Genomic DNA, 15,397 nt, shown 5'->3' with positions numbered 1-15,397 from the left:
TTGAGCTTGGTAAGTTGAACCTATGTGACAAATATACTTGAAGTCACGTACATAAGATTTATCGTGGAATGGGTGAAAGGCCGTTTAGTTGTATGATTGTAACGAAAATAAAATGATTTATGAAAATGCCTCGAATATTCTATTGATGAGTATATGGAATGTGAATGCATGATTTGGTATGAGATTGAACCGATAGGTCGGAGGAACTATGGTATGGTTCGGTATGGATGGAGTAACTAGCCTCGTTCCATTTTGTTTCCTCTTGTGATAATGTTATTAATGGATGGTAGTGTATTGCTTATGACTTACTGAGTTATAAACTCACTCGGTGTTTCCTTGTCACCTATTCTAGGTTTCTTGGACTCATCTCCTTTTGCGTGGTCGGGCCGTCATCAAAGTCATCACACCGGATAGCAAGTTTTGGTACTTTCTTCTTAGTTGGCTTAGGAGAACATTTCGGCATGTATAGGCTATTATGTTGTGTTTGAACTTTGGTATGTAATCTTTTAGCCATGCGAAAATGGCATAAATGTTCGGTTGGGTTTGGATTCATAACGTTAGGTCGCAAATCTTGATAATTCGACCTTTTTATGCCATACGTCATGGTTGATTATTTTGGTGTTAAAATTCATGATATGGCAATAGTGTAGTAGGGAGAAGTTTGACAATGATTAGCCTTTGGCATGGTTAGTCATGATCATAATTTGTGATATGCATGATGAATTATTAGTTAGATCAAGGAGTAAACACGAAGTGGGCATAGTTGCTTTCGTAACAGATGCTGGCAGCAGCAGTGACATGAGATTGAAAAATCACTAAAAATAGTAGGAGTGGAATTAATTGATGAATAAATTATGTAATCGAAGTTCGATGAGTCTATTTTCATATAGAAGTAACGAAAGGATCATATGGACAGTATGTTAAGAGATAATCAGGTTCTCGTGGGACAGGGCCAGAACGGTTTCTGGATTCCCTGCTCCGACTTTGGAAATTCATTATAAATTAACCAGAGATAATTAGGAGTCATACCATATATGTATAGATTACTCTGTGAGTCTAGTTTCTATAGAAACAAACGGCATCAGTATGGAAGTTCTGTACAGGGACATATCCTGGTCGTAATGCGCAAAGGTCAGTGTAGTCGACCCCAGTAACATGGGAGACTTTGACTAATAAACTGTACTAATTGGTCCGACCAAAAATTCTAGAAAAAAATATGTTGATGGGAATATGAGTCTAGTTTCAGGGAAAATTCACGGAACTGGATTTTGAGTTCCAGAGCTCAAGATATGATTTTTAAAGCGACTAGTACGCAGATTGACAGCTTGTCTGGAAAAATTTTAATAAGTGGTTTGAAGTCTGTTAACACCTCGTGTTCGACTCCGGCGACGGCCTCGGGTTCGGGGTGTTACATTTGATTGGTATCAGAGCTATGGTTTAGTCGGTTCTAGGACTACCATAGCACGTATGAGTCTAGCTATACATGCCGAATGTTAATGTTTAACTGTGTGATGACTTCTGACGGTTAAAATTTATGTTTTGATTAGTAAATGGATCCCGGTGTAGAAAGAATCTTAGCGGATGACGTTGAAAGTGTAGCGGCTGCTCCTGCACAAGGGACACCGCCTATTGAACCTCAGTCATCTGCGAATAATCAAGGTGAGGGGGCTAAACAAGCCTTCTTTACCATGATGAATGAGTGGGTCGCGCAGTATGCCCGAACCAATCCGGCTGTCCAACAATTCCCGAATTTGAATAATCCACCCCCGGAGCCAGTAATGCCATCAGTTACTGATCCTGTGAGGCTGAGTAAGCCACCTTAGACTTGATTAGGAAGCGCGGGGCTGAGGAGTTCAGGGCCATAGTTACTGATGATGCTGAAAGGGCCGAGTTCTGGCTTGATAACACCGTTCGGGTGTTCGATGAACTGTCATGCACACCTGATGAATGTCTAAAGTGTGCTGTATCTTTGTTGCGAGACTCAGCCTACTATTGGTGGAGGACCTTGATTTCCATAGTCCCGAATGAACGAGTAACTTGGGACTTCTTTCAGACGGAATTTCGAAAGAAATATATTAGCCAACGGTTCATTGATCAAAAGCGTAAGGAATTCTTGGAACTCAAGCAAGGCCGTATGACAGTATCTGAATACGAACATGAATTCGTGAGACTCAGTAGGTATGCCCGGGAGTGTGTAGCTGATGAGGTTGCTATGTGCAAAAGATTCGAAGAAGGATTGAATGAAGATTTAAAGCTACTAATGGGTATTTTGGAAATAAAAGAATTCGTAACACTAGTCGAACGAGCCTGCAAGGCGGAAGAACTTGGAAAGGAGAAGAAGAAGGCTGAATTTGAAGCTAGAGACTATCGTAAAAGATCGACGGGTAAAGCTCCGTTCTCAGCTGTAAAGAAGTTCAAGGAGGACACTAATAAGTCGAGGACGACTGCGGGAATTTCCATCAGAGCAAAACCATCGACGGGCTCCCGAGCTACTTCGGTAGCTAGTGTGGGCAATAATCGTCTAGAGAAACCTGAATGTCCCCAATGCGGAAGACGACACCTAGGTGAATGTTGGGGTAAGTCTACTAACAGGGCCTGTTACGGATGCGGTTCGAAGGACCACTTCATTAGAGATTGCACGGAGCTTGATGAGAAGAATAAGATTCAAGGTGCAAGACCTAGTGGAGTGACAACTAGAGGTAGACCACCGAGAATTTTGGGAGGTAGGGGTGGTAGTCAGAGAGGGGCCTCTGATACGGCTGTTCGAGCCGAGAACCGTACTCCTGCTAGAGCTTATGCCATCCGCGCACGAGAGGAGGCATCCTCCCCTGACGTCATCACTGGTACCTTCACTCTCTTTGATACTAATGTGATTGCATTGATTGACCCTGGCTCTAGTCATTCATATGTATGCGACTAGTACGCAGATTGACAGCTTGTCTGGAAAAATTTTAATAAGTGGTTTGAAGTCTGTTAACACCTCGTGTTTGACTCCGGCGACGGCCTAGGATTCGGGGTGTTACAACCTGCATAGTTAATAAACGGGGTGAGTTTACGAAAACTCAGTGTGTAATCCCCTTACTAGAGTAACAGTTAGTATACAGAAACAGAAACAGTCTGGGCCAGAGCCCTATAACAGTAACAGTACAGTCCAGTTCAGAGCATAAGTGGGCCAAAGCCCATTACAATATCATTTGGGTCACAACCCATAACCGAATCAATTGGGCGTAGCCCATCTCAGTAACAAAACAGAATGTGTGAATGCATGGATGCACCCATCCAACCCTGCACTTGCCTCCGTCCAATCCTGCACTACCTGTGGGGAATAACTCACCCACGCCATCCCTACACTTACAATGTTAGCACCGGTTGCAGCACTAACCGAAATCGCTGCAAAGTTGCTAGTATATATACATTTTTAAGCCTTCAATAGTGGTATTATGATTGGCACAAACCCATCGGTAACTGTAATAACTTCGGCACATAGCCATCAGTGATGGTAATATAATCGGCACACAGCTTGAGTAAATATGATCGACAGAGAGTCATCAATAAATATGATAGGCACATAGCCACTACTAGATACGATTTGCACAAAGCAATAATCAACATAGCACAGAGCCATATTTAGGTTGGCATAGAGCCCTAATCAAATTAAGCAGCCCTAAGCTGTCCATCGGTCTATAGTCATCTCGTGTGACCCGTGCAACCTTAACAGATCAATACTAGATCCACAGTCGTCTCGTACAACCCATGCAACCCTATCAGAATAGTTCTTCCTCCATATCAATGTCCTAACCCCATGCAATAAGTCTTATATGTCATGCTCAATCATCACACGTGTATGCAGAATGGCCAAGCTCAATAACAATCATTTACACATATATTAAAAGCATATCAGTTTTACAACTACAGTTAAGTCAGTTAAAACACAGTCATACAATCACAGCCAAATTAGTCAAATTCATAGTCTAAGCCAGTCATTTACCCACAAGGGCAAAATAGTCATTTTTCCCTACAAGGGTATTTCAATAATTTTATACTACAAGGGTATTTCGGTAATTTTACAAACTAGGGTATTTTGGCAATTTTACAAACTAGGGGTATTTCTGTAATTTTACAAACTAGGGTGTTTTGGTAATTTTACAAATTGGGGGTATTTTGATAATTTTACAATCTGGGTCTTAACGACCCAACAGAAGGTCCACCGTCGCCTTGAGTGACTTAAGTAACCTAAACAAACTTAATGGTGTAAATGGGCCTAAGGCCCATACTCGGCCCAAGTGGGCCCACACATTCGTGTGGCCCATTTAGCCCAGAAACAGCCACAACTATGCAAACGTCACAGTCCAAACAACACTTACCACATCACATACATTTTATCCGTGTGGGCCCACAAGCCCACTAGGCCCACACAGCCCATTTTGGCCCAACGAGGCCCAGAATAGCCCAAGACCACGAGAGTGCTCGTGGTGGCCTCAACAGTCTAACGCCCATGTTCGTGGGCTCGGTTGACCACATGTACAATCGCACTCCCATGTGGCATCATACGCCATATTTCTGACTTTTCGGCATTTTGCTGATCTACAGTCATAGCAGTGTAAACAACACATACTTTCTGCTTTCAAACAATTATCGAATATCGCATAGAAATACACACGCTTTAGGCTTTCCAGCCGATCATCAAACATAGCATACGGTTACACACCTGATTATGAAAGCGAACTGTGCTCAAAGTATCATTGTACCAACAACAAAAGCGATCACCTCTTCAGTTCACAAGTAATGCACCAATCACCCTTGGCCACAACCTACACAAAAACCCCTTTATTCTTTAGATTCACACCAGATATATGATATCATTACAACAAGAACCTTATACCCATTCTCCATCACTTAACAAACCGTAGAACTAAATACTTATAAAATGAGTAGCTTACATGAGTCAAGAATCAGTTTAATCTGAAGCGTATACCAAAATAATATAGTTGGTACGAAAAGGAAAACCAAAAGACAATAACCAGAGAAGGGAAAAACCTGAAAGTGGAAAGAAAGTGCAATTTAGATACTCACCTATGAGTATTCGACCAATGAAACAATTAGAGGTGAAGGTAGAAAGGTGCAGAGAGACAAGATGGTAGATGTTCAACCGATTGTTTAGAATCAATTGCAGAAGCTGGAAGTAAGAGAGGGAAAAAAGAATAGTCGTTTGACAAAAACCAAAAGAAATAAAAAAAGGAAGAAGAAAAAGGTATCTGGCAAGAACTCAAAAGAAAAGAGAATACAATTAGAGGGCTAATCGAAAGTGGAAGTATGGGTGAACGAATACCGAAGTGAAAAATAGAAAAAGAAGCAGAATAGAATTGATCGTAGTACTCAAAAGAATAGATGAAGGAGTTATGAAAACAGGTCAAAATGTATTCGGCCACTCAAGGAAAGTATACGGCTAAGATGTTGTAGAGGAACAAAAAAAACCAAAAACAATGATCACCAAAAGCCGAAAATGAAAGGCCTCCTCCCCAGCTGAATTTTTGAGTACTTCTCAAGAAAATTCGGCACAGTCTACCTCACTTCAAACTCCCCTTTTTCCTTCTAAAATCCCTCTATGATTTCCTCCCCAATCTTCTCCTTAATTTTCTCCATAATTCATTCCTTGACTAGTTCAAATTCCAATCACCATTGTAGTGTTTTATTCAAACTCCACTACTCACATAGCAAAGGAGTAAAATAAATACTCCTTTGTGCATAGAGTTACTCGAACTCAACCTCCCTTGCCACCTTAATGACACCACAACCACTGGACTACAAACTCATCTTGTGTCACATTTTAATCTTAATTATCTAAAAGACTTACCTCCAAGTACCAAGGGTTTTATTCACTTAAATAAAAAATTTAGCTAAAGCTAAGGTTTGAAGTATAGACCATTACCTCCAAGTAAACATAATAATTGTCAACCCAAGATCATATATTGGGTAATTCCTTTCCTACAGCTTTATCTGGCTAGAAGTATAGACCATTACTTTACCTTTCCTTATCAAAATGCAGTCTAATCCATCCAATGATGTACCACTGTGAAAATAAATTCCTTACCTGATTCAGACTGAACCAGAATTGATGCTTCGGTCATTAGGGCTTCCAACTGATCAAAATTTTACTAACATTGGTCAGTCCATTCAAATCTTGCATCTTTCTATAATATCCATATCATTGATGTAGCTATCATAGAAAATACTTTCACAAAAATTGAAAAGGATATTAAAGCTTTAAATTATTCCGAGGTCACAATCATTAGATAGGTTAAAACCATAGTACTATAATAGATTTGACGTTTCCACAATATAAATGGAACAATACCTCAACCTCAATATTATTTTTCAAATAAAAGAGGAAAACCAAGGGTGGCTCAAATATCATCCAGTGCAATAATACGATTTCTATAATCTATGTTCATGTTACCAAATTCCCATGCTCCATTCAGAATTCATAATAGTAGTAAGTATAATTACCACTAACTAAAGAATATCTTTCATAGATAAACCATGTTTGAATAATAAAGAGATTGATGATATCTTAGAGAAAATTCAAAAGAGTAACATCACGCATACTCAGTAGGAACAACTATGACAAAGACAATATAATTTTGCATATTCACAATTCAGGGCTTCAATCAGTAGAAGTAGAAAATGATATCATATGAACCTTATCATCCAATCTTATATCAATCATGATGAATTAGAAAGCCCAAGTAAGATAGAGCAAAGCCACTCATGAATCAACCAGACTTACAGTAATTCCATCTAATAAAATTAGCCAGCTTTCAAATATGATAAATATTGCATCTGAACATGAACTATGAACTCTGAGAATAACAGAACTTATAGAGTACCTAGAAGATATTGTTGCAATATCCCAGATTATAACAGCTGCATTCAAATATTTGTGCAATTTCATTACTATTCCATTGACTAATAAAGTCATCAATAATCTTACATTATTCAGTTCACTAAAAGAGTCAATTTGAAAGAATTTTCGGCTAATCCGTTCTGTAGATATCATATCTGGATAAGTCATTTACTCATGAATAACTTCTTCATTAACAATGACATCACACATTCAGAATAATCCTCAGAAAAATATGATATCTCTTTTAATATTTTCTTTACTTATTAACCCATTCTCAATTTTGACTACATTATTAATCATTCTTCCTTTAAACCCTTCTTCCACACTTATGAACTTAATCAATATAAATCTTGCAAATTTCATTGTATAAAACTATACTAGTGAGGGGGTGGAGACCGTAAGCCTCAAAATTTAACTTTAATATATATACTCATATAACATAACATTTATCATTCGCATGAACTATAAAACATTTATCTATACCTTTTCAAATTTTTGTTTCATCATAAGTAACATTTTACTCAGATATTTGTGTATCTCTTTCGGAATTATCGGAATAGCTCGATTGGAAGGCATCTTTATCTATTTGTGAAACAATTTTCATCAGAGTTGGGAGATATCACACAATCACAGGTTATATAATGGCATGTATTTCTAGACTCTACATAAGCTACGTTCAGTTCGAGAACCGACTAAACCGTAGCTCTGATACTACTAAATGTAACACCCCTAACCCGTATCCGTCACTGGAACAGGGTTACGGAGCATTACCAAAACTTTCAAAATAATTTTAGATAATTCAAACATTTCCTATTCATTCCTCGAGATTTATTCATAATGTCCCCTAAATAGACCCTCGAGGCCGAAAACGAGCATTAGAAATTAGTCGAGACTTAATCGAAAACTCTAAGAATTTCTCGTAAAATTTCAAAATTTTTCCAAGATGCAGGGCTCACACACCTGTGTGGTCTAATGGACACACCCGTGTGACCCTAGGAGACACTTGTGCTACAGGCCATGTTTGACCCGTGTAACTCTCTGGCTTGTGCACATGGCCATGCCACACGCTCGTGTGCTATGCCGTGTGGTTAATTAATTCTCTTCGAAATTAGGTGTAGGTTTCACACACCCGTGTTCTAGGCTGCGTAACACACACGGCTGAGACACACACCTGTGTCTCTGCCCGTATGCTCAATTATGAGCATTCTATTTTCTCGATTTAAGGTGCAGGGAACACACGGCCTAACCACACGCCTGTTTGTCAGCCCCTATGGACAAAATGAAGCCATTTCTAGCTTCATTTCTCACCTAAGATCTCACCAATGACCTGCACTAAAACTCACATCCAAATACCAACCATTTCAAGCATTCAAATTAAGCTAACGCTATCATTTCACATGGCATATCATTACATGCATACATGTTTATAGTCTTACCTTGGCATATTCCATATGTTAGGCATAATTTGAACAACCATTAACATGTATGTAGCTACCATAGAATTAACTTAATACATATATACATATACCAATACATAATCATCACTAGTCATTCCAATGGCTAGATTACAATAATCATTTACATTTACATGCCAATATGTCCAATCTAACATATACATGCCATTATAACCATAATTGATTTACTGTATTGTACGGATGTAACACCCCTAACCCGTATCCGTTACCAGATTAGGGTTATGAGGCATTACCCTGTAACCACAGTTCAGCGCAATCATTCCTCACCTTTCATACACCAAAGAATTACTAAACATTTAAAACTTATCAAATTCAAATATCCACAATTCACTTATTATAAATCCGAATACATGAGTCATAATTCCAATTCAGAAATAATCATACCTTACTGAACATGTATTGCAAATAAGCACATTTCAAAAATTCCAACTAATTCAGTTCAAACATATATCAAAACCCAACTGATCATGTTCCATAATTACTAAATTCGAACCAAATTTTATATATATCAAAGACATGTTTACATATTTAATACTTCTAATATTCAATTCCCTATATTCATCACATTAATGCCATTTTCATAATTAAATCATATTCCACCATACATCATTACACTTCATACTTTGACTATATTCCAATTTCTATCTCATTAATTGTATATCAAAGATATCATTTGATAACTTCTGTACAAACTCATAATAAAACCAATTGAGTCATATTACATAAATTATTATGCAGTCACATATGAAACCTAAATACATTATAACATGGCTGAACATACTAATGATGCATATATACAAGTGATCAATTCATCCTAAAAATAAAAGCCATACTTAACACTTGAACACAAATAACACTCCAATGTGCATCTAATTCATATCTATATTAACATACCTAAACTTCATATGTTACCCTATTAACTAATCTTTATTTTGATCTCACCATTATCAATATCATAAGCATATCAAATTGAATTAAATATCATATTTGGATTTACAACCACAAATGAATATATACCTATATTGATATTAGCAACAACTTGACATTTTTAACTATCCATTTAAACTAACCCAAAACATACTTAATCATTACCATCATTTATCATTGGAATCCATACCAAAACAATCAACCAAAACAATCATGAAACATATTCATTACTTACCACTTAGCAACTAAACCTATTAAGTTAGTAAACCATCATCCATCACTCTAATTATACTAAATTTCATATTTCCAAAATGAGCTAACTATTAAACCGATTACCAAAACCAAACTCATAAAACATTTTAATTAAGAACATATAAAACCAAACTTAAGCATAATAAGCAAGCCATTTTTGCATGGGTTTAAATACATACTCATTCAAAATAATTAACTCCAAGACCAGCCTATACATGCCACATAACCGAGTCTCAAACATTATTTACTGAAATGATAATCGGATAGTGTGATATAGTCTCCATTGACTTCCAAACTGAGTAGATCTCCGAAAATCTATAAACATAGGAAAACCACACAGAATAAGCTTTGAGAGCTTAGTAAGCTATAAGCAAATAATTAACTCAATGACAATAACAATTCAATTACCAAACCAATTTATATTATCATAATCACGTTTAACTTCAAACTTATAATTTCATATAATACATATACTTTCATTTTGCCAAATATCCATACAACTAATATTAATATATCATTCAAATTCCTAAAGCCACAATATCAACAATTAACCGAATATACATAAACTCATATACATATATTCATGGATCATTTCATAATTATTCTTACTTTATACCATTAAGGCCGTACATAATCATTTATATAAGCTTGCACATAGGTCACAATATGATATTACTTTACTTAACCTTTGGACAAATGTATTGTATCTATTATCAAGGTAACATTCAATTTCAAAACCGTAGTACCATTATATAATCGAATATATACATACCCATAAACATATATTCTTGAATCAAACTTTAATATCTCATACTTATACTTATCATGTAGCTGAATATACATATGTCTATACCAAAGTATCGTACACTATTAAAATCATATTATCAATGCATAAAGTCGAATCTTTAAACACTTGTTTACATATACTCATGTATAAAACCTTAATACCACATAATTACACTTAACTTATAGTCGAATATACTTCACAATTACTCACAAATTCAAACTAACATCATATATATGTTTGTACCACATATCAAATAATCAACTTACCTTATTTTCAAATAGGTAATCAACTATAACATACCTGGTCACTTAGCCCAATTTATACATTCGTACACAACTTATCTTTGCCCGTTGAATCCTTTGGAATTGGATAAGACACTCGGATAATCACATATATTGTACAATGCCAACGTCCCAGACGTGGTCTTACATGTAATCACAAATCGATGCCACTGTCCCAGACAGGATCTTACTCGCACACATATATCGGAGTCAGATATCAATGCCATCGTATAAAACGTGGTCTTACTCGCACACATATATCGATGCCATGGTCTTACTCGCACATCACATAACGGAATCCTATGTTATGACATATGTATCCTAGCTATTCCTAAGGTTCATACAGGACTTTCAGACGTCGTATCTCGGTTGAAACGAATTCATGAATATTTCTGCCAAGCTTATTCACAATTGGCTATTGCATATATACATTACATATTTCAAATCAGCATATATAATTCACATTTAATTAAAATTAAGTACGTCTATTTGCTTATAAACTTACCTCGGACAACGGTAATCGAGACGAGACGACTAGTCCACAACTTTTGTTTTTCCCCGGTCTAAATTCGATTTCTACATCTCTTAATCTAATTCAATACCAATTCAACTTATTTAATCATATATTCAATCAAATTCATCCAAAACACATAAAAGGGCTAATTATAATTTTGCCCCTGACATTTCACATTTTTCGCAATTTAGTCCTTATTTCAAAACAACACAATACCCAAAATTTCACTATGCCTATGTTAGGCCAAATTTACCTTAGGTTCCTAATAGCCCATTAATTTCATTTATTTCACATTTTTGACCCTTCATTTTACAAATTTCTCAAATTAGTCCTTAATAAGCATTTTTATCAAAAATCACTTAATAAACCATGATAATGTAACATTAAATATTTATTTTTCATCATCAAACAACAACAAAAAAAACCAAGCTCTTATTAATGGCAAATCACAAAATACACAACCAATTCAAAAATTCAAGCATGGGCTAGCTAGTACTCGAAGAAATGATCTCAAAAACGTAAAAATTAGAAAAAAACAAGTAAAAACGAACCTTGAGTCAAGCTTGAAAGGTGGCCAAATATTTGAAAGCTTCAAAACCCATCTTCTTTCTCAAGTTTCATTCATGAAAAGAAAATATATGCACTTGGTTTTATTTTATGTTTATTATAACATATAATATTATTTACTTTACTAAATTAACCTTTATATAATAAAACTATATAATACATGTCCAAAATCATCCATGCTATAGTCGTTTGGTCTACTTTCAATTTAAAACCTCCCTATTAAAAGAACAACAACAATTTAGCCCTTTTTATAAATAACCATCAAATTTTCATTTTACGCGATTAAGTCCTTTTAATTAAATCGAGTATACAAACGATAAAATTTTCACACGAAAATTTCACACATATTAATTCAATATTTTAAGTATGAAATATAATATTAAAATATTTTTCTAACTCGAATTCGTAGTCCCAAAACCACTATTCCGACTAGGGCCTAAACCGAGCTGTTATAACCGATATGGGCTGATGGATAGTGTGAGTGATCTCCGCCAAGCTTCCAATCCAACGAGCTTTTGATTTACTATAAAACAAGGGAATAAAACTACGTAAGCATAAAATGCTAGTAAGTTTGTATAACATGGTACTTAACTTACCATTCATTCTATTTTGAGGTAACTATGTAAGGCATTTTCAATCAATTTGACCTTAAGCCCCACACACATCCTCCTTGCCCTTGTTAGTCTTAAATTCCATAATAACATCAAAACATATATGGGCTCAACAAAATTCAAGATTCCAAGCACATATGCTTTCCACAACATGTATTCGTTCAACATGCATAATTCATCTCATTATTACAAGTATAATTTCATACTAGTTCATTTCGAGTTCATATCATTTCATATTAGAACTTTACCCATATTACTCAAAATATCAAGGTCACGATTAGTACACTCAAAGTATACAAGTCTATAATCAAGAATGAACATATATTCATCAAATAAAGTATATGTACAAATATCATCATCTCATGTTTTTATCTATCATTTGTCATGTATCATCATTTTCTTGTATTTCAGAAGAATACGTGTAATAACTCATTTCTTATTCATATATTCTCATGTCAATATTTTTACTTGTTGAATTTATCTAAAATATTGATGGTTACACATGTAGTACACTCGAGGTGTACAAATCAAGGTCAATTCATATTCAATGGTGCCCATAAGGTACTATTTTAGAGAGTACACTCTCGAGCCACGCATATATACAACAGGATTAGCAGTCCAGGCTAAATCCTATCTATAATATTTATTTTCAATAGAGCTTAGTTAGGATTACCAGTCCAAGCTAAATCCTTTTTATGCCATATGCTCTAAAGAGCTTGATCTAGATTACCCGTCCGGGCTAAATCCAATCCATAATATATGCTCGAGAGGGCTTATATCAGGATTACCTGTCTGGGCTAAGTCCTTTCTGTAATGAGGTTAATAGGATTACTTGTTCGAGCTAAATCCCGTCAGCAACAAATGTAGGACCTCATTCATTTTGGGAAATCACATATCCATCGATTTTCCATTTATTCAACCAAGATTTAAACATTTTTCAAGCATTATAGGGAATGTGATTATTTCATACATTCATAACATTCATATAATTCAAGTAAACATATTCCACATTCATTTCAAGCATAAAGCTAACAGTTTCATCGCTTATCCTTTATCTTCTATCGGGTATTATCATTTAATTTAAACATTTTTATTTATCGGGCTTGATCGGATATGAAATTATTCCACATATTTATGACATTTGTACAATTTACATAAACACAATCAATGCAAACATGTAAACAAACACAATTTAGTTACACAAACTTACCTCGACAAATGTTCGTGTACATCACATCTACTAATCCAACATTTTCCTCTTTCACTCGTTCTAGCTCAAAATTTGGTCTATCCAGATCTATACGAGTAAAGTTTACATCAATTTATCACATTTCATATTCAAGCGGACTCAATTTATGTCCTAGGAAAAATTACCATTTTGCCCCTAACTTTTCCATAAATTCCCATTTTATCCCTAGGCTCGGAATATGAAATTTGTGTAATTTACTATAACAGCTCGATTTAGGGCCTAGTAGGAAAAATGGTCTCAGGACCACAAATTTGGAGTTGAATAAATTATTTTATTATTATTTTGGAGTCATTGCATGTTTATATTAGTGTATGAAAGATTTGATGAGTTAATTTTGACGTTTGCGAGTCCAATTGCGGGAAAGGACTAAACCGCATAAAATGCAAAAGTCCTAAATTGATGGCTAAAGGTGATTAATAGCTAGAGAATAAAATTTGGGGGTCTTTAAAGGGCAATTAGTCCTTTTAAAAGAGCTTGGCCGGCCATGAGACAAAGAAAAGTGAATGGTCAAAATGTTAGGTAAGTGATGTCATATCAGGTGATAAAATAAAACCCTAAGTGTCTAGCCTTCATCTTTTTTTCACTTATTCTTTATTCCTAACCGAAAATATCAGCTAAGAGAAGAGTTTTGAAGCTTGAAATTTTAGCAACTTGTAATCCTCACAAGTAAGTGATTTCTATACCCTTTGTTAATGATTTTTGCATTTTTGAAACCCTTGAAGCCTAAACTTTCAAATGAGGGTACTATTTTGCAAAATGAATAAGAGTTTAGGGTTTTTCTATGAAAGGATTTGTGATTTTTTTGAGTTTTTATGGAAGAAAATGAGTCTTGGGTGTCTTATAAACAACTTTTGTGAAATGTGTTAGCATGAAAACTCCTAAAAGGACCATTTTGCACAAGTTGTAAAATAGATGTTAAATATGTGAAATAGTGAGAATTTGGAGTTGCTATAAGAGTAAAAAAGGTTTTACTAGGCTTAAGATGTAAAGAAATTTGATAGAAATCGATTTTCAAACTTAGGGGTAAAATGGTCATTTTGCAAAAGTCTAGGGGCAAATTGGTCATTTTGCCCAATTATGAATTGTAGAGTGCTTAGATTGATAAAGTTACTAAATAAGTGTATTTCTCTATTATAGATCAAGAAATATCGAATTCTAACCTAGACCAGGGGAAAGCCAAGCAAATCGACTAGTCGCCATATTTTGTAATCCGAGGTAAGTTGTATGTAAATAATACAACTACATTGCTTATGTATGTGTTGAATAGTATTTGAATTAATATAGCATGAATTTATTGATTTTGAAATTGAGAAAGTATGATGATAACAGAGATAGTAGAGTTCCCGTTCTAACTTAGGAAATATATTGGATATTCATGCCATGACACACTAGTGTAAGACATGTCTGGGACATGCATCAGCCACATTATGAGAGCCAATGTAAGACCATGTCTGGGACATGGCATCGGCATCGAGACGGGTGCTGGTGTAAGACATGTCTGGGGCATGCAACGGCCTCGAGACATAAGCCAGTGTAAGACATGTCTCAAACATGCATCGGCTACAAGATGATAGTCAGTGTAAGACCATGCCTAGGACATGGCATCGACATGAGATATGAGCTAGTGTAAGACCGTGTCTGGGACATGGCATCGACACCTTACCTACGTTTGAGGCTTAATGAATATCCGGTAGTGTTCTGAATGATTCAACGGTGAGTATTATGACTTTAAGTAAATGAGCATGGTATAACTATGTTGTGAGTGGTACAGGTACATATTTGAAATGTTTGAGATATAAGCTCGATATATGCTATGAGATTTATATGGAT

This window comes from Gossypium hirsutum, chromosome A06 (genome assembly GCF_007990345.1).
Source record: "Gossypium hirsutum isolate 1008001.06 chromosome A06, Gossypium_hirsutum_v2.1, whole genome shotgun sequence".
NCBI lineage: Eukaryota > Viridiplantae > Streptophyta > Magnoliopsida > Malvales > Malvaceae > Gossypium > Gossypium hirsutum.
This window is presented reverse-complemented; position numbering follows the sequence as displayed.